The sequence below is a fragment of the Microtus pennsylvanicus genome, chromosome 5 (assembly GCF_037038515.1).
Source record: "Microtus pennsylvanicus isolate mMicPen1 chromosome 5, mMicPen1.hap1, whole genome shotgun sequence".
In the NCBI taxonomy this organism is placed as follows: Eukaryota; Metazoa; Chordata; class Mammalia; order Rodentia; family Cricetidae; genus Microtus; species Microtus pennsylvanicus.
The window spans coordinates 107,639,228-107,661,383 of record NC_134583.1 but is presented as its reverse complement, the minus strand read 5'-3'; positions in this window follow the sequence as shown (position 1 = coordinate 107,661,383).

Sequence of the window (22,156 nt, the reverse complement as noted above, 5' to 3'; positions counted from 1 at the left end):
CTCTTGGTGTCTGTGCGCAAGGTTCACTTCCCATAGCGGCACCAGTCACACTGTGTTTAAGTCACACTGTGTTTAAGTCCCAACTGAAGCCAACAGGACCATATCTTACTCATAGCTTACTTCATAGCTTTATGAGTTCTGTTTGCAAGTGAGCTCACACTCAAGGTTCTAGATAGACACGCATCTTTAGGGAGTCTTCAGAACAGCTAAACTGTATATTGCTGTAACATGCTTGCATTAAGCCTCTGAAATAGAAATGAAGAGGATGAGGTAGAAAATGAGTGTGAGTTTTTGATGATCTCTGTGGTCTTTTAAGTCCAAATGAAAACTCCATGTGGATTTTCTGACTTTGGATGTAGAGCAGAGGGTATAGGCTCTGCACTTGTGCAGATTTTGGTCCCAAAACAGAGAGTAGAGAAAGATGCTGGATCCGCAAAAGAAAGGGCATTCACTTAATATGGAAGCAGTGGCCTTCATAGACAGCTAAGGAGAACGGCGAGAAAGCGAGGGTCTCAGACTGGAATTTAGGGCAATTGGGAAAGAAGAAGCTGGGGACTGGGGGGCACGCTCCAACAAGTGGACCCTTTAACTAACATATCTGCACACACAGCCCATTTTTGCTCCCTTTGACAGGATGACACATGACCCTGATCTTTTTCAGTTAATTTTAAATTGAGACAAGAGGCTGACTACATAGTGATTTCGAGAATTTAGCGGTGACTGTGTGGAGAATCTCAGCACAGTCCCAACATGCTGCACCCATAACTGGGGAATTAGCGTCAGACGGCCGGAACTTCAAAGAGCCTACCCAGGCTGTGAGGCAGGACAGACTAGGCTATGCTGCTGTGGCAATTCACCCCTAGATCCCGGTGGCTCCCACGGCCAGGGCCTTACTTCTCACTCACGTTACCCGCCCATTATGTTTTGCGTAGGGATCCTCTTTGTTCCAGCCTTCGTGTGAAGCATCTCTAATTCCTATTGCAGAGAGGAGATTCGTGGTCTTACTTCTCAACTCTCCCACCTAGAAGTGGCCAGTGTTGCTTCTTACCATGTCAATGGGCCATTGTAAGTCATACGATCACTCTGAATTCCAAAAGGGCAGGGGAATGCTTGTGTGCACAAGAAAAATCAGGAATGTGTTATGCTAATGGTTATCACCTCAGGTGTCAGTTTGTGAGCTCATCCAAATGGGGCCAGTTTGCTAGGGTGTTATTCTTAAATCCCAACTCTTCATTGGAGGTAAACTATAAAGGAAAGGGGGTACTGAATAATTAATATTTCCATTAAATAGTCCTATTGGAATTAAATTCTGCCCGGTGATTTGTTAGAAAGCTACTGGTGTTGTATTCCTAAACGCTGAACTCTGTCCACGCATTGCTGCAAAGGGCCAGTTTGGGCCAACTACTGAGTTGCTAAATGTTAATCTAAAATACTTCAGAACAGTGACTTCCATCGCCCGTGCCTTCCTGCTACTATCTGCCGTCTAAGATGCAAAAGTAAGCACATCCAGATGTAAGGACAGTCAAACTAAAGTCATCAAGGTATTGAGCTAGGAGCCCTCTGCCTGGCACTGAACCAGAAGCTGAGCTCTGATGAACTTGGACTACCCACCCAAACCCTCTTTTCACTTAATTCCCAAAATCTGAACTGTGAACACAATTACCTCCAAGCAGCGACTTGCATTTAGAATTGAGAAAGTTCAGGAACATGGACTAGACAGAATCATGGGAAGCTATCAACAAACATGATGACGTTCTGATTGCTCAGTGGCAGAGGGACTCTCTCTCCATCCGGGGAAGGAAAATGAGGATGAATTTTTCATGAGTTATTGTCCCACATGGCCAATGTGAGTCACCCCTAATATAAGCCTTCACGTTCTTCCACTCTGTGAGTGCCCCGTATGAGTGCCAGGCGGGCGCTATAGTGCTTCTTCTCCTGCCTCAGAATCAACAACATAAATGAGGTGCACACTCGTTCATGGTGCCCACCCAGAACCTGTGTGAGGCACTAGGAGAGGCCGGGGCAGCAGGCTTTTCAGGCAGGCATTGTTAGAGCAATGGCATTAGCAATGGAACCCAGCTCCAGGTTTCAAAAGTCAGTGAGAGTAATTCCTAGGATCCCTCTGGTGAAACTGCAAGACGTGTACCCCGCTATGCAAAATGAGAGTGAATTCGGGCCAGCAATGATGTGCCAGGTAAAGCTTTCTCTTCTCCTTTCCAGTCTCCAAGTCTGTTCTTTCTACTAGCTCAACCTTTCTGAACCACGCTCACTTCCCTCGTCATGAAGCTCAGGATTGGTTATTACTCATATTATACCATTCCTGGAAGAATCTAAATGTTTCCCAACTTCTTTTTCTCCTTGTTCTAGTAAATGTCGCATTCCCAGAGGAGCGTAATCCCCAGTCAAACTGGCTAAAACCGTTCTAAGACAATGGCTGCATAGCCTTTTTCCTTGGTTTCTGGATTTGTGGGGTTGTTGCTATAGCCCAGGCTAGCCTCAAACTCTGGATCTTATCAAGTATATGTACTGCCATGCCTGGCTCCATGATGTTTTAATCCAGATGCATCATGTTCAAATATAATTATACCCAGGAAGCAAAAGACATCTTTTTTGTATGTTTAGGAAGTAGAAAATCTTTCCCAGAAATCCCACCTAAAAGGTTTCCCTTCAGGCCTCATTAACAAATTCCTATCAGCCAAATTTAAACCCATAATTGGGAAGAAGAAAGATGGCACCTGTTTGGCCCAGACCAGGAAGAACCCACTTGCTGGAACTGGTATGGTTATCCACATGGAGGAGGAGACATATACAGTAAATGGGAAGTTCTTATTGAAAGAGGGAAGGTGAGGTGGCTGCTGTCGGTTAGGAATTCATTGTCTGGTACTCATCTGATGCCCAAACCTGAAATAATCACCCTGAAGCTGTATTAATTAAAACACTGCTCAGCCTATTAGCTTAGGTTTTTTTATTTACTAACTCTTACATCTTAAATTAACCCATTTTTATTATTTTATATTTTACCACAAGGCTAGAGGTTTACCAGGAAAGGTTCTGGCTGGCCGCTCATGTCTTTCTCCTCCAGTGGCTCCATGGGGTCTCTCTGACTCCGCCTTCTTTCCTCCTCTGTCTGCTTGGAATTCCCTCCTTGCTGTTATTCTGCACTGCAATAAACCCCAAACAGCTTCTTTATTAACCAGTGGTATTCACAGCATAGGGAGGGGAATCCCACATCGCTGATCCACACCACTGATGGGACTCTGCTATAGACAGCTATGATGCTGGCCTGTTGATGACTCAGGGGTAATCCTCATATCCTGATCAAAGCTCCACCGGTTTTTCTCCTGCTTTTACATGTTCATGTCTCAGCCATGCTACTCCAATGCTTCTGCTTCTGATACTTCATGCGCCTGACTATCACTGGCTTCCAACTCTGTTCTTCTTAAGTGCCTCATGCATTCTTCCCAAGAGTTCTACCTAGCCCCGCATTCAATCTGTACAGCTTTGACTCGTTTTATAACGCTCACTCTTGTAGCACCTTGAATGAGAATGCCCCCCCCAATAGACTCGTGTATTTGCATGCTAAGTTCCCAGTTAAGGAACTATTGGAAAGGATCAGGAGGTATGGCCTTGTTGGAGTAGGTGTGACCTTATTGAAGGAGATGAGTTGCTCGGGGTGGGCTTTAAGGTTTCCAATGCTCACGCGAGGCCCAGTCTCTATGCCTGCTGCCTGTGGATAGACCAGCTTCTTCTCCAGCACCAAGCCTGCCTCCATACTGGGATAGACCAACCCTCTGAAACTGTAAGCCTCTCTTCTAAGTTCCCTTGGCTATGCTGTCTTTTCGCAGCAATGGAACAGAAACAATGACAGCTCTCCAGGTCATTTCAAGTGAAGTCTTTCCCTTGACACAGGAGAATTCCCTCCTTCGTGCTCTGTGCCTTTTATGTAATTCTGTCGTTGCCACTTTAACACACTGCTGCATTATTTTCTAACAGGCCTCTTCCTACATGCTTTTTCCTCCTGCCAAACAGCCATGCTTGATTCCTCTTCACACTCGCAGCACCTAGAAGTGCCTGGTACAATGAACAGTAAGACACACTTAATAGATGTCTGATGAAGGAATCCGCGCTTGAGGTTTGGGGCCAAGTGATGGTGTCAGAATCTATTCCTGCCTTCTGAAGAGGGGCTAACTGCAGGAAGATAAGGTAAAAGTGGCCAATCTGCTTTGTAGATTCTCCAGTCATAGAGAATTGTTGTGAAATAATAGGTAAAAGGGTGGATAGCATATGAGAGCTACATTTATCCGTTCCCTGCCGGAATACCAGGAGAATAAAATACGGGTACTCATAAAAATTAATTCCGCATTATTTAAACACAGGCAGCCCTCGGGGTGAAAGGAAGTTACGCTGCACAGCAGACACCGAATTCTGTCTTATGAGGAGCTGTTGTGGCAGGATTCTGCCATCATGAAAGTGCTAATTATCTGAACAAGACTTAAGTCCAAGCTGCAAAGGCTGCAAAAGGAATCTTCTGCAACCCTTGAGATACTTAGTTAACGGTGTGATTGACAGCAGAAACTGGTGCAGTTTCCACACTGAGTCACTGCTCAGCCAACCTGCCAGTTTGTAGTTAGCCCACCAGCAGGGCTGAGTGTGGTCTCTGGAGCTATGCTGCTAAAAGTGCTGATGAAGCCTATGCAAGAGCCTGGGTCAGGTCTAACTTTGGGCTGCCTGGTGGCGGTGACTACAGATAGAAGAAACAATGGCTGGAGGAAGTGATGGCTGCAGAAGTTCACGGGTGGGTAGGGGACAGAGTTTAGGAGTATAAAATATGCAGTCATGGCAAGTGGGGGATTGCAGTTCTGAGCCACCTCTGAGGTATGTACACAAGGAAAGAGGAAGTGACAATAACAAGCCTCATGTGAGAATTAGCTGTAGGATAATAAGGACCCTGACCTGTGAAGGCAATTTGTGAATAACTGGGGCCAAAAATAAGGTCAACAGTGTGGTGGGACGGTACAAAGGATAACTTAGAATGGAAAGCAAAGAGACTGGCTAAGAGCTTAAGGCTGGAGTTGGATGGTTAGACAGTCTTAACTCTGCCATCCATCAAGTACATGACTGACCTCTTTTGATCATCACTGTCTGTACCTAGAATACAGTGGAAATAACAGTACTGTATTAAAGGGTTCTCAGCACCAGTAAAGAAGGCAACATCCACAAAATTGATAGGCAGATACAGCATGTGAAAACTACACATAATTGATATTTATTTTTACTCTTTTATTCTAGATAGTTTAGTTTTATACTTTCATAATAATTTGTATATTTCCTTTTCAATTTCAACCTAGTAAATAAAATATATATTTAGTATATGTGGAGCTATATTGTCCCTGTCCAAACATTCCACAGGATTTTTTTTTCTTGACCAGGAAATAAAAAAAATATTCTGGAAATAAATCAATAAAATAAACGAACTATTTATCAATAAATTCACAGGACATTTTATCAGTGTTACATGGATCAATTGTTGACTTTTCTTAGTGGCCTTGCAGGCATTTTGTACTACTTTCTTATGCTGTGTGAAAAAAAAATGGCCACGTCTACAGTTACTGCCTGGGTATCCAGCAGGCAGCTGAGAATGAACTTCCTCTCTAGAGGGACAGGGGACACAAGAGCCAAGTGGATTAAAAAGTAATAGCATGTCAATGGCAAAAGAAAGGCATCTTTTAAAGAATTCCTTTTTTTTGTTTCTTCTTTTGGTTTTTTGAGACAGAGTTTCTCTGTAACTTTGGGGCCTGTCCTGAAACTAGCTATTATAGACCAGGCTGGCCTTGAACTCACAGGGATCTACCTGCTTCTGCCTCCCAAGTGTTGGGATTAAAAGCATGCGCTACCACCACCACCTGTCTTAAAGAATTCTTAAAGTCATTAGATTAGGGACTAGGGAGATGTCTCAGTTGTTAAGAGCTAATACTGCTCTTGTTGAGGACCCAAGTTCAGTTTCCAGCACCCAAGACAGGCAGCTTCCTGGAACTTCAACTCCAGGGGATTTGATGCCCAATTCTAGACACCATGGAAGGAATTTGAAGCAGTTGGTCACATTCATCCATAGAGCAGAGAACAATGAATTAATACATATATTGCCACACCAACTCCAGTGTCGTCTGTGTGACATGACATATGTCATTATGCTGGACGGGAGCTACGTGTCCTATAGGACTAGGCTTCCTGGAGGTCAATGGCAGACAGCCCAGTATTGACCGCTCTTGGGGCATAGACGGGTTTCTCGATTAGCTGGCTATGCAGGTTATGGGCTTGGCACAATCTCTTTTCTTAAATATCGCTGATGTGACTAATAGAAGCTTTCATACTGTACCAACCAATGATACATGACCTTCTGATTTGTTCTTTGTTTGGATATTATATAATGAAAACATGAATTCAGTAAAATCGCAGCAGATTCTAACCACTCTCTTGTGTGTTGTGTCTGTCTGTCATTCGCCAAACTTGAGCCTTCCTGTGTACCAAGACCCTGCTTTTCCCACGGTCTGAATGCTCCCCTGAGCCGGTCCATGACAATATATGGTAGTACACACACACACACACACACACACACACACACTTGGTATTTGTACAATAAATAATTGACTACTTAGTGAATGGTGACACCCATGGTGGATGGATCTTCCCATTCAAGTGTAATCAGGAAAATTCACCCATAAGGTAACCCAATTTTAATTGTCATTCACTGAAACTCCTTTTTCAGGTATTCTAGATGGTGTCAAATGGACAGTTAAAATTAACCATTACACTAATCAGCTAGCCATTCATCAGTTAAAAATGATAATAATCATTGGTATTATAAAGGAAGACTATGAGAAAGTGAAAACAAGAAAACAAGTGACAGGAGAATTTAGCTACGGAAGGGAAAAAAGTCCAAGGAAGGTAGAGATACCAGTGATCTGAAGAATGAGTTAGTGAATCAGCAAGGATCCTCAAAAAAAAAAAATACAGCACACTCAACAGGACTATGATACTAAAACAATAAAATGTCATATTTTGTAGATCTTAGAGGTGTTTAAAGGCCATCTATCTATTTAAAATGTCTCTGACTGATCTTGAAAATATTCCTAACATGCCTATAAGTTTGATTATTATAGACGAATAACTACTAAACTGTATTTTTTTATTATACTAAATAGCTTTCAAGGACTAGAACTTTACAAATTTAAATGAGCTGCATAGGTACAGTACCTTAAACAAGAATAGAAGCATATATACAGTATAACAAAAATAACCTTAAGTTTATATCAATATATAAAATTATCTTAAACAGGAGTATAAACATGTATACAGTGTAACAACCTTAAATTTGTATCAATATACGACATAGGGATTTTCATGACAGTTTGCTCCTTGCAGTACCAATTTACTCCAAAAGAGTTTGCTTTAATCTGTGGCAAAGTTAGCAACTGGGCAAAGATATTTCTCTTGCCTCAACTGCTGACACTATGCTCTCCAAACTGGAGAAGTAGGGCACAAAAGAGGGCAACTACAAAACTGCCAAGACAAGGTGAGACAGTCCTTCAAAATTCCTACTTCACAGAAAAGTTATCTATTCTAGGTCTATAAGACAAAGACGGATGGTCCCATGTTACAGAGCAAACTTGCATGACTGTCCAGGCGGCCAGCTGTTTAAGTCATTTGTTATAGTTTTGGAAGTTGTTTGTTCTGCACTTCCTATTTACTCAGGTAATATTATATCCTTCTTGGATCTTTGATGGGGTTGAAGACTCGATAGAGTTACAGTTTCCTTTAGTCGTCACAGATAGTAAATTAGGTACAAAACTTTGGACTCATCAAAAGAGGATAGATAATGAAATATTTTTTTCTGAATTTGCCAAATACAAATGGACTAGACATTGAAAATGTAATTCTTATCTGATAATTGTTTTTATTATTCATAGTTTTATTATGTTAGAGTTAAAATTTTTTTATTTAGACAAAAGGGGGAAATATTGCAGAATATTCTTTTACACTGTGAAAATATGTAGTGATATTTTAATAAATAAAGCTTGCCTGAAGATCAGAGAGTAAAACAGCCCTACCAGTCAGCCCTACAGACCAGACAGTGGTGATACACACCTTTAATCCCAGGAGCCACACTAATTTGCCATAGGAACAGGGTGATAGTGGTGCATGCCTTTAATCCTAGACCTATGAAGGAATATAAGACAGGAAGAGATAGCTCTCAGACAAAGTTTTATTCAGAGGATTTCTGGAGGCAGAATCTTTTTTTGTTTGTTTGCTTGACAGAAAGAGGGAGATGATGTGGGATTCCCCTTTCTACACTATGAGTATGTTTTATTACTATTGGTTAATGAGCTGCTTTGGCCTATGGTAGGGCAGAATAAAACTAGGTTGGAAAACTAAACTGAATGCAGGGAGAAAGAAGGTGGAGTCAGGAAAATTACATGAGGCCATCAGAGGTGAAATATGACCAGAAGCACATCTCCTCTGCCCTTTTCTCTCATCTTTTCCCCCACAAAAAGAGGACTGGAGCTGGAAGATGGTTCAGCAGTTGAAAGCACTCGCTGCTTTTACAGAGGCCCTAAGTTCTGTTTCCAGAACTCATATTGGTGGTCACATCTGTCTCTTAACTGATGTGGGATTTCCCTCTGTATGTTGTGATTACCATTGGTTAATAATGGAACTGCTTTGGGTCTATAGCAGAGCTATAGGGGAACAGAGCTAGGTGGGTGAAACTAAACTGAATGCTGGGAACAAGAAGGGCAGAGTCAGAGAGAAGCCATGTAGCCCCTGTAAGAGACACACTGGGAATTTTACCCAGTAAGCCAAAGCCATGTGGTGATACACAGATTAATGGAGATGGGTTAAATTAATATGTAAGAGTTAGCCAATAAGAAGCTAGAGCTAATGGGCCAAGCCGTGTTTTAATTAATACAGTTTCTGTGTGATTATTTTGGGGATAAGCAGCCAGTAACTAGCGGCCTCCCTCCTACAGTTAACTCCAACTCTAAGAGATGTGATGCTCTCTTCTAACCTCCACAGGCACCCCCCATTCACATGCATGTGTGTGTGCGTTTTCACACACGTACACACACACACACACACACACACACACACACACACACCTTTATAAAAATAAATTATAAAATAGAGCCACAGCAGTGTAAAGAGCTAGCCACTGAATTAGCATACAAGTTCTGTTACTAACTTGCCATATTACCATATTATATATTGGGAAAGAGTCATCTTTGTTTTCTGTAAGATAGGTGTGTAAGATTTGCTTTCTGTGTGTTCTCTTTCCCAAGGAGACACAAAGACCAGACAGAATATATGGGAACATCCTTTGGTGCTGTATGCGTTCCTGCAAATATAAAAAGATTTTCTTGCTTTCTGTTGCTTCCTTCTGAGGGGGATATTTTTTCCCAGGGCATCAAAATATAATTTAACATCTGCCAATGTCCTCAAATATAACCAATTCTGTGAAATTCTACCAATGGTAGAATAACAAATGAGCTCAATATACTTTTCTGTGAGAACAAAGAGATATAATTAGAGGGCACTCTGGCTTCCTGAGGTGCTGTGAGGGAAGTAGAATGAGAGTGTCTGTGGGCCTGTCCTCGTGGGCACTCTTGCAGATCCCATCTGGGGAGCGTTCAGGCAGAAGGTCTCCAGAGAGTCGAGTGTTTCCTCTGCATGTTACTGTTTTACGGTAGCTTTTCTGCTTGGCCCCATCCTCTGTTTCTGAAGTTGCATGACTTAGGGCCATAAGGCAACACGTTCTGCATTCCTCACCCTCACTTCCTTGTCATGTGAGTAGAAATCCACTTGTTTACTTTTCAAATAGACACACAGGCAGGATGCTGGAGGAATTATTCGGATCATGATAGCAAATGATCATATTATTTCCCAGGGCCCATGCTCCTTTTGGAAACAGCCATATAACTAAAGGTATTTTGATTCAGAGACGGGGGGAAAAAAAGGTATTTTGACTGAGAAAATTGCCTTAGTCTGTGTGCTGGTTTACATTGATTGATGACTTGACAGGATCTAGAATCACCTTGGAGACAACTCTCTGGGTGGGTCTGTGAGGAACTGTCTCGATTAGAATAATTGATATGCAAAGATTCAGCCTAAGTGTGAAGAACACCACTTTACCAGCTGGGGCAGGTGGTGGTACACAGAAAATGGAAAAGCAAGCTGAGCGCAGATCTCTGCCTCCTAGTTGCAGATGAGTCCAGCTGCCTCATGCTCCCACTGCCGTGCCTTCCTCTCCAGAATGAGTTATAGGCTTCAAGGGAGAGCCCAAACAAACCTTTCCTTAAGTGGCCTTCATCAGGCATTTTGCTATGGTAACAAGAGAGGTAACAAATACAGGTTGCCACTTCATGTTTCTTAGTAACTTGTGATCAGAGTCTGCTAATGGACCATCCTACCAAGTGGACCAACTTGGCAAAAGCTTTGCTTTGTTAAGCACCCCCTATTTCTTACTCTCTGTTTTCCCTTGTCTTGCTCCCACCTCTCTTTTAAAGCTAGACATTCACTTGCTTTAATCAGGATGATCAAGAAAATTAGAAAATGCTGTTCTAAGTTGTGTTTTCTGACACCCCCCCCCCAAAAAAAACTAGAGGAAGAACAGTGTGGAGGCATTTCTAGGGCACCTGTCACCAGAGCATCCCTTACAGCCAGGTACAAGTGCCGTTCTTCCTTGAGAACTTCAACTCTAAGGTGAGTCGAAGAGGGTTCTACAGAGTCTTATAATTATGGTGCCTCTTTCTCTTTGTTGGACATGGATTTTTCTCTTCACCTGAGTAGCCTCAGCTTCCTAAATGACAGCCTTGCCAGCTTTCAAATGGACCATGCCAAGTAGATGATGCTCTGCCCAGGAAGAAGGAGGAGAAGAGAACATTGGTATTTCTGCAAGCATAGACAGTCTGACAGCCAATTTGGAGTCTGGGTGACATTTCAAATTGGTAATGCTCCTAATTACTCAAGCCCTAGGAAACCATATGGAATGCAGCCACCACTCTAGAATTAATACAAGTGAGCACGGTGAACCCATTACTGACAGCATGTTCTCCTGGAGTAATGGCATCATGTCTGTGTCAGCACAGTGTGATATTGCAGTTAGAGCATGCACACACACACACACACACACACACACACACACACACACACACTCCAAGTTAAATGTCTGACTCAAAGCTAATACCCAAAGAGACTAAGAATCAAAGTCACTAAAGAAACAGAAGTTTAAGTAGTTTGAAATTTCAGTGGACAAACCCTGAGGTTTCAGCTTCAGTCATACCGGGGAGGGGGAACTCAGCATCTGTAGTACACTCTTTTCCTTTTACTACACAGACCCAAGTGTAGCACCTTGGCCCAGAGAATGATGTTTTTTCTTACATGAACTCTGGGTCTAAATGCAGAGAATAGAGAAAAGTTTCTAGCCACTCTCTATTCCTAGGCCTTGCCCTCCTTCCATAGGAGCTTACCCATCCTTGTGGGGTGAGACTGCACAGAAACACAAGCCCCACTCTGGGATCTGTAAGATTTTCCCACCATGCATTGCTCAATATCTCTAATTCCACACAGTGTTGGAGAGGATTTGCATTTTGCTCATGCTGATGATCTGGGAAGACAAACTCTGGCCTCTTCTTGGTCCTAAGCATCCCTGAAAGCAACCTTGTTACAAAGAGATCGGCGTAATTGTAGGGACAGTTTGAGGAGTACATGCGAAGTTCCAGTGTTTTCTGTGTTGTTCTTACACTATTTAGTCCCCACAATCAACCTAGTGTGTGACTGCTAGTGACCGTGTTTAGTTTTAATTAAATTATAAACAAATCTAAGAGATTCCTAACTCCACCAAAGTAAAACCATAACCACAAATCATTACAAGTCAATACTTTAACTAAGTCTGACTTCTGTGCTTAAAGCTGGCCTTGGGCCAAGAACCAAGTGCCTATTTGTATATTCACCACTTTTATGTTTTTCCCTCTTCTAGGTTGTTCTAGATCTTTGCTGTGGATTGGGAATACTGTTATTTTTTTGCTCTGAAGGCTGGAGTGAAGAAGATACAGTGCAAGCCATCTCAAGTAGCACAGGATGCTTAGGTAAGTGCTTGTATTTAAAGGCAAACCTTTGGGCTGGAGAGATGGCTCAGAGGTTAAGAGCACTGACTCTTAACTCCAAAGGTCCTGAGTTCAATTCCCAGCAACCACATGGTGTCTCACAGCCATCTATAATGAGATCTGGTATGCTCTTCTAGCTTGCAGGCATACATGGAAGGAAGGTTGTATACATAATAAATAAATAAATCTAAAAAAAAAAATAAAGGCAAACCTTTAACTGGTCTTTGAATGCTTCAGGGTATCAAATAATATGACCTTCTGGTAGGTTGTTTAGAATAATATATATATTTACGTTAAGATTTCTCTACCCCCCGCTTGGAATGTTGCTACGCTGGAGCCCAACTTCCTTGTAGTGGTTGATAGAAAACAATTTTCCTTTATATTTTAAAATTCTAATTTAATTTAAAATTTAGTTTAAAAATTGAGACAGAGCATGCTTTCTCCCTTCCCATCTGCCTTGTGGCAGGTAGTGTGGGGCAGGGGATGAGTAGGTGTTTATCTTTAATGATCAGGTCTCACTGTCTCTAGATTCCTTTCATCCCTAAAGTACTGTCCTGACTCTGACTACATCATGTTCCCAATCTCACTGCTGCATTTTCCATGGACAGTGGCCATAGGAGTGTTGAGGCAGGAAGAGAAGGTATCCATGTCTGGGAAAACATTCGAGGCTCTGAATAGAGAATAGAGTGATATGATACTTTGTTTTAATATCTCCCCATTATTAGAGAATATGTACAAATATTTGGGGGAATCAGAGTGTAGGGAGTGTGTACAAATATTGGGAAAATATCTGAGTGGGGAGTTGAGGCTGTGGGTAACGTTTGAGCATAGTGAGGACCCAGTCACAGCTTCAGAGATGCGTGTAAACTTATGACTGGGGGAACTATAGGTCTGTCACTCACTCATTGAAGGAGGAGTTTTAATGAGGGATGGGATGGTGGACAGAAAAGCTGGGATGCTGCTTGGTGATAAAACTTTCCTCCATCCATGGACCACTGGGAACTCTGAGAACTCATTAGTTTGGGAATGAATGATTAACCTGACAGGATCAGGAGGGCAACAGATGATGAAGCATGGCCCATTTGGGGGGAAGGCTGCTGAGTCACGTGCCTGCCAAGGCTGTTGCACTTGCCTTTCTTCTTGCGACACATCCTGAAGAAAATATTTTCAGTCTTTGCTTCGTCACCACCTCCTAAAAGTTGCTTTATTAAATACTGGCTCTATGCAAGACAAAATTATAAAATATATATAGTGTGTGAACAATAAATATACAGTATTCACTTTAAGAAATCAGTCATGGCTATCCGTGGTAGGGTATGTCTTTAATCCCAGCAGAGGCTAGCAGATCTTTGCGAGGCCAGCATGGTCTACATAGTGAGCTCCAGGCTATCCAAGGCTACTTATCTTGGATGAGACCCCATCTCAAAAAAGAAATAAATAAAAATAAACCATTAGTATTTCCTTTAAAAGCCTCAACCTCACCCTGATCACATCAGCTAATGTTCACATAAGCTAATCTTGAATTTTTATTTAGAATTTTCATTTGGTATAATTTTGCCACATATGCTTCTAGTCCTTAAAGCAAATCAATTAAGAATGTCTCATAAATTAAGACTTGGATCAGCTAAATTTGATTTTTTTCACACAATTAACTTTATGGGTCATCTTTACTGATACTATTGTTTATTTAGTGCTCGTTTTAAACCTTATTTCTTGTTCAAATTTCCAGTTGTTTATATTGCACATTGTTGCAGGGGGAGGCCGCTTGTTCCTCCCTACCGCCCAGAACTGAAATAATCACATAGAAATTGTATTAATTACATCACGGCTTGGCCCATTAGCTCTAACTTCTTATTGGCTAACGCTTACATCTTCATTTAACCCATTTCTCTTAATCTGTGCATCGCCACATGGCGGTGGTCTACCAGCAAAGCACATCTATCTCTGGTGGTGGATCCATGGCGTCTCTCTGACTCCCCTTTCTTTTTCCCAGCATTCCGTTTAATTTTCCCCACCTACCTAGGTTCTGTCCTATCAACAGGCCCAAAGCAGTTTCTTTATTAACCAATGAAAGCAACACATAGACAGAAGGACCTCCTACACCAGCACATGTTGCATAGCCTCTCCTTGTCTGCCATGCCTCAAGATGATGGTTTCCCACATGGTTGGAAGGCTCTGATGCCTTCCATTGTAAAGTCTTCACATGAAAATCCTTACTCAGCATACACTACAAATTTGCTGGACTTTCTTGGGTGTGTGCCTAAGAATAAAATTGTTGGCTATTACAGCATGCAGGTCTTTCAACTTCACTATATACTGCCATTTTTTCCAGTGCATGTGTATCACATTTTACTCTCCAGCAAAGTGTGAGCATATCATTGCTTTGTACCTTCCTTATACTCAATGCTGTTAACTCAGTCATTTCTACCAACCTGGTGCTTATGACATACTAAAGACTTTAATTTGCAGTTTTGCTTACTGATAACTATGCTTCTTGGCTTTTGTGCTCTATCTTTTGCAAAGTGCTTGTTCATAGATTTGGACAATTTTCCATGTGAATCGATTCTAATTCATTCATAGTAACAAGTTTCATGGCCTCTGTGTTAACCTACATGAGCTATATAACCTCTTTGGCAAATGTCTTCTCCCTGTTTGCACGTGACTGTCACTCCTTCCCGATGGTCTTATCTTTGAAAGCATGAGAGATGAAACTTGCATAAAGAGAGACTCATGCATGAAAACCCCTCTGCTTGGATGTTAAGATGTGTCCCCGAGGATGAGGCGTTAAGGTCTCAGGTGTTGCTCTCTTTGTTCCGTTGTGTCCTTCAGCATTGTTACTGGGTAGTGTAGGAGAAATAATAAAGATTAATATGTATTCTTAAGTTAAAATTTCAATTCAATCCTAATAAGGAATTAAGCCTATGCATTTACTGTTAGCAATAACCCCCTCCCCAGAGCACAGTGTAAAAAAATTTAGACATATTCTGTTTTTCATAGAGCTTGCTTTCTCACTTATATTAAAGTATGGTGAGGACAGTATAGCTATCTTTAAAAGCTTAACCTTAAAATTCGAAGATCCTCCTTTGTACAAAATTAAGAGAAAAAGAAAACAGTTATCTGAAGATATTCTTGTGTTCCCCATTCCTAACCTGGTCTCCAGTTCCAGCACAGATTCCCAGTAATTCTCAGGGACCACTCTAGAACCCTCAGTTTGATTGACAGCTGCAAAGAAATTCTCATTTCACTTGTGTACCTTAGCAGGTTGGTGGCCCTCTCAGGGGAACCTACACGTGGCTGTGTTTTCACTCAGTGTGGCTGCCACACGACTTAAGAGCCTTAGGCAAGAAGCTAATACAGAAAGGACAATGAGGACTACTGAGAACTCAACAACCATGGCAATGGGTTTTTGATCCTACTGCACGCACTGGCTTTGTGGGAGCCTAGGCAGTTTGGATGCTCACCTTACTAGACCTGAATGGAGGTCGGTGGTCCTTGGACTTCCCACAGGGCAGGGAACCCTGATTGTTCTTTAGGCTGACGAGGGAGGGGGACTTGATCAGGGGAGGGGGAAGGAAAAGGGAGGCGGTGGCAGGGAGGAGGCAGAAATCTTTAATAAATAAATAAATAAATAAATAAAAATAAATAAATAAATAAAAGAAAGGAAGAAAAGGATAAAACAAAGTTTTAAAACATTTTGTTTAGAAATAATTTCAACCTCCACATAAGCTTCGAAACCAAAAAGAGTTTAAAGAACTGTTTCAATAACTTTAGTTGGTTCATCTATTTATGCTTACCCCATTGGCGTCTTTGTTCTTTCTTATCATAACTGCATACACACGAACATTTGTATAAACTCATTTAAGTATGTGAATATATTCATGAATATAATTCATACATATACATGTGTGTTTATACGCAAAGAAACACACACATTTAAAAACATACAGACCTGTTTTCTGTGGGTCAGTTACATACATCATAGCCTTTGTCTAAATAGATTAGTGTAATTTTTCCTAAGACCAAAGCTCTTCTTTTGCATAAACTAAAGAACTAAATCTAAAAGCAAAAAGGAAGCTATAATGTGATGATATTATATGGAGTCACCTAATGCTGAAGTTTATTAATGGAGTTAGTGGATACCCCAGCATGAATGGAGAGGCTCTAGCCCTGGTTGTTGAGGTGAGAGGGAACTGCTTAAGAGCCTCTCCCTTGAATAACATTTCCAGGGATACCTGATTTTTTTTTATAGTACTGAAATTAATATTCAGGAGAAGCTTGCAGAGGGAGGGAGTGGTCCAGATGTGCAGCCAAAGAGAGAACATCAGGGTACCTAGGGTTGATAAAAAAAATACAATCCGTATTTCAAAACAGGAAGCAGAAAAGGTGTTGAGTGTTCCTGACATAAAAAACTGACACGCATGCCATGATGGATGAACTAGTTGCCCAGGTCTGATCACTGCACAGGATCCACATGCATCCAAACAGTCACTCTCCTCCATGCATACGTGTGTATGACTGTGTGTCAATTGTAACATACTTATCAAAGAAAATAAGCCCCCAAGTTATAGTCTATCAAGCTCCAAAGCAACATGACTTGCAGAGGAATATATATATATATATATATATATATATATATATATATATATATATATACACCTTTGTACTGTCGGGGTGACCTGGAGGGAGACTGGGAGTCCTTGAAACCCTTGCTACTCAGTCTGCTCTGTCCAAGGCTTTCCCTGCATGTGGTCTAAATGCACTCTGGTCTATTGAACACCTAGAATTTTCTCCAAGGATGGGTTTTAAAGGCACAGTCTTCCTGCTGTGTGGGTCAGGGCCATTCCCTGTGGACTGGGTCCCTTTGCCCTGGGAGGGTGAGCAGCACCAGTTCATGGTTTCTGCTGCTTCTACCAACTCTTGTCTGCATGGTTTGTGGGTGGCAAAATATGATTGTGAACAGTACAAAAAAAATGATTCTGCCCCTAAGAATAGGCTGCTCTGGGAGCCCGGCACACAGTGCGTGGCGCTCCTTTCGGCCTTTTCATTATTTGGTAATTGAACCGGCAGACATTTAATTCTTTCCTCGGGAGTCTTCATTAAATTGCTCAGAAAAGATAAAATCGCAACAAGAAAGAAAAAATGCACACATTTAACGACCATTGCTCATGCCTGGATTCTTCCTCACATACCAGGCTTCTGGGCTTTAAGTAAACAGAATATTTTCAATTTGCATTGTGTTCCATATCAGCTGCAATTACTGGCTCAGCCTGATTCTGGAAGGATTGGTCCTCAGTAGGCAGTGATGGGGATGATTGCTGGCTGGAGGGCACATGTGTTGAAGGGAGTCAGTCTGGGAGGTGTTTACCAACTGAGGTGCGCCTGTACATTCTCGCTCTGGGTCCCATGTGACATTTCAGGGTCAGACAGAGGCCATCCCAATCAAGGGACAAGACAGAGCGAAAGGCTTCCACAGGTTTGAAAACTACGAACATACCCAGCTCATGCTGGCAAATAGCTCTTGTTATTTTCTTTATCTTACCCATTTCCCTGCTTCTCCTTCTTTTTCTTTAGTGTGAAACATGAACCTAAACCTTCCAGAACATATGGGCAAATGGAAAAGAATGATTCAAATTTATACACATATACAGTCGATGAAGGGGGCTATTGTTTCATTTAAATCTGAACTCAGATACAGGTCTTATCCTGTCTGAAGAACAACTCCTTGAAGATGTAGCAGGATGATGAACACTCAAGACAACACTAAACATTGTTACCAACTTATAGTAAAGCTCTCTGTCACTCACACAACACTCATGATCATTATTGGTCCCCTTAATATCTGGAGTAGAAGTGCAACGTTCCTATGGATGCCTCATTTGGACAATTGTAAAGAAATAAGACCTGAGCTGGGTCCTCTGAATATACATTATGGTTGTGTAGCTTGGTGTTTTTGTGGGACTCCCAACAATGAGAGTGGGGTGTCACTGACTCTTTTGCCTGTGCTTAGGGCCTTTTTCCTCCTGTTGAGTTACCTCATCTAGCTTTAATGTATATTGTATCCTATTGTATATTGCTATGCCATGTTTGGTGGATATCCCTTGGAGGCCTGATTTTTTTTTTCTGAAGGGAAATAGAGAAGGAATGGATCTAGAGGAAAGGGGGGGAAAGAGAGGAAGGAAGGAAGGGAGGGAGGAAGGAAGGAAGGAAGGAAGGAAGGAAAGAAAGAAGGAAGGAAGAAAGAAGAGAAAGAAGAAACGAAGGAAGGAAGGAAGGAAGGGAGGGAGGGAGGGAGAGAGGGGGAGAGAGAGAGAGAGAGAGAGAGAGAGAGAGAGAGAGAGAGAGAGAGAGAGAGAGAGAAAGAAAGAAAGAAAGAAAGAAAGAAAGAAAGAAGAAACATCACACTGAGTATTCCTGGAACATGGAGCGGTGGTCGTAAAAGCAGGTAGATTCAGAAACACTGTGGTACCCTGCCTCTACAGAACTCCCCAATTCATTATCTTGGGAGCTTTTTGTTCAGTATGGTACCATTGGATACACATGGCCATTTAAGCTTAAATATAAGTAAACAATAAATATTTAAGCTCCCAAGTCACTTAAGAATTTCTACATTTTAAGAATGTCTATCATATTGTACAACACAGGAATGGGGACATCTTTCCAATCTTCACAAAAGTTCTTGTGGTCTGCACTGATAGAGGGGTGGATATGCCCGATCTGCACCTGTCTGGCAGTCACGGGTAGAATGTTTGGTTTCAGCGAAGCAACACTTTCCAGTCCCTCTTGCTCTGAATGCTGTTTATTCCAGCCTCATTTGTGTCGTTGTTATTTTTCTGCTGTGATAAGATGCCATGACCAAGGCAACTTATTAAAGAAATCATTTCATGAGGGGTCATGGTTTCCAAGGCTATGACGGCAGATCTAGCAACAAGAGCAACTGAGAGCTTACATCTTAATTTGTAAATTTTTGGAGGCAGATAGGGGTTGCTTGGCGCGGGGAGTGGGGGGAGATTGTGGATGCTATAAATCTTCTGAAACCTCAAAGCCTTCCCCCAATCACAAACCTTCTCCAACAAGACCACACCTTCTAGTCCTTTCCCTGGGGGTTCCACAGCTGGGAACCAAGTATTCCAGCATATGAGGCTATGTGGGCCATTCTCATTCAGACCACCATCATTTGTGTGTGAGAATCTGCTATTGAGCAAATTTCCTAGGAGGCAGAGTTTAGTAGGGAAAGCTTTCTGCTTTCACCTGTGGAGAAGTGAAGGCAGCCAGGTGGGCTTGGGAAAGAATTAAGTAAGCTACAATAGAGCTGTACTAAAGGACTTAGCCAGTCCCTTTAGGGATTTTTAAGATGGGCTGGCCCTTCAGAGCCTAGAGGCAGGTGGGGTTTTTTTAATTAATTTATTTATTTATTAAAGATTTCTGTCTCTTCCCCGCCACCGCATCCCATTTCCCTCCCTCTCCCCCAATCAAGTCCCCCTCCCTCGTCAGCCCAAAGAGCAATCAGGGTTCCCTGCCCTGTGGGAAGTCCAAGGACCACCCACCTCCATCCAGGTCTAGTAAGGTGAGCATCCAAACTGCCTAGGCTCCCACGTGCAGTAGGATCAAAAACCCATTGCCATTGTTCTTGAGTTCTCAGTAGTCCTCATTGTCCGCTATGTTCAGCGAGTCCGGTTTTATCCCAGGCTTTTTCAGACCCAGGCCAGCTGGCCTTGGTGAGTTCCCGATAGATCATCCCCATTGTCTCAGTATGTGGGTGCACCCCTCGTGGTTTTTATTACACACTTTTATGACTATGTCCTCAGAAGGGGTGTGATAAGTGAATAAGGTGGTCCTCTCGTGATAAAGGGAGTACCTACGTAGAGCATGCCTCAGCTGAGAACCACCATCTCTCTTTATCTTCAGCTGCCAGACAATGAGTGTCCCCACCTGACAGAAAGATCTGTGTGTCCACCACAGTACGGTCTGTAAGATCAAGATCCAGGATTCCAGCTTTGAACTACCAAAGGGAAAGTGACAGTAGATACACATGATGTTACACCAAACAATGGGAGTCCACATGATGGACAAATGGATGAATCCAAAAACTTAGCAGAGGTGACAAGATAATGCAGATCATTTTTTTTTTCATGAGCAAAAGATTTTAGAACTGGGTATAGTAACTGACTAGGAGCGTTTTGCATGTTCTGTGGCTCATGAGAACATACAGCACATACAAGATGCATCCCTTCTTTGTGCTGGCTTGTCATACGATTGGTTGGCAAAAAGTGAAGTTCTTAAAACCAGACAGTGAGTGTCAAATGTGCATGCATCGGAGAACTGGGATTTCTGTGCCAGTGGAGAGGAATGTCATTGGGCTTGGCTGGTTAAGGGGAAGCTTAGAGAAGAAATGTGCCAGGAATTGGTGGCTGAAGGATAAGAATTAGTAGAGTTTTACTCTGCATCTTCTCAGATCCTACTCCCACCGAAAAGATTTCTAAATTCTCTTAGGTTCCCATAGGATTCCCCATCTTAAATATGTTGATCATCGCTTCATATATACTTTAAAAGCCAATTATTGGAAAGTCACTTCTAATTTTTCATCCTGAATACTAAAAATGCACACCCTTTGAGATTTCCCCACATGGCTTTATCCTGACTTCACCTCTTCGCGTTCGGGTTTTTCTCCCATCACTTCGGTGTCTCCAGTTGCTAGCTTCTATTTCTTCCCCACTCTCCCACGGACACCAAATGCCTGAGTCACAGAATTCTGTCCAGCCTGTCAACACTTTTCATTTTTGCACTGACAACAGAGTTAAAGGGTGGCAATAAGGAACCTGTTAAGGAAACAATAATAATCATTTGCATAGCTGAAGTTTCAGAATTTAGGGAGCTCGATTTAGGAAGGTAGTCATGCAGACAACACCATGCCCACATCACAGAAACTCAGTGTTTGATCCAGAAGCTAAAGTATCACTTGAAAGCAAGACTGTATGGGGTTATACCCTGCACCTACACTCTCATGACCGTACAACATGGAAGGGCATTTGTTTCTTATTGCTATTATTATAAGAAGAAATCCACAGAAAGTACTGGGGCTTAGGACAGTATAGATGCAGTACTTGCTGGTCTAGAAGTCACAAATCCAAAACAGGTCTTAAAGGGCTAAAATGAAGAGCTGTGCTCTTCCTAAGGGTTTCAGGGGAGGAGCCATCCCTTGTCTTGAGAGACCTGGAGAACATTTCCCTGGCTTCTGCTTTAGCTATCACATCTCTGTTCTTGACTCAGATTCTCTGCCTCTCCCTCGTGAGGAATCTTGTGGTCACAATGAGCTCATGCAGATTGCATAATCCAGTGTATTTCCCCCTTTTAAGATCCTTAACATAATTATATGTGAAAGCCCCCTCATTATAGTAGCCACCATGCAGAAGCATTCAGTGGCTAGATTGTGGACATCTTTGGAAAGTCATTAATCTGCCCTCCACATAAGTTACCTAACCTTTATCTTCATCACCATCTTCACCAGTAAAATGATAGATAATCATAGATAATCTTCCATTAAGGATATTTTGAATTTAGTGAGAAAAGTCTACATGCATAACAGCATGGTGCCTAGCATTCTCCAGCTACCCAGATTGCCATGGTGGCCACCATGAGTACCAATGTAGAGATATGTGACATTGGAGGTAAGCAACGTTGACCAGGGCTTTATCAAGGTGACCTTTTAAGATGCCTCAAACAGATCATCTGGAGAGTGAGCAAGAGAAGAGAGATGGAGCAGGAGCAAGCCTGCCTCCCTAAAGCCTGAAGTCGGAGCCTTTGATCTGTGTGTGAGTTTTTAGTGTCACTCATTGGGCTTCTGTATCAACCTGTGCTTGACCAAAAAAGCAGAGAGTCTGGAGAAGAAGACCACCTTTTGAACTAAGTTCTTGTCTCCCTGTTTGATGGGGGGGGGGGGGGTAAGACCCCAGAGAAGTTAAGGAGTGTGTCCTGATCCACAGTGGTCTTTCCTCTTCCTA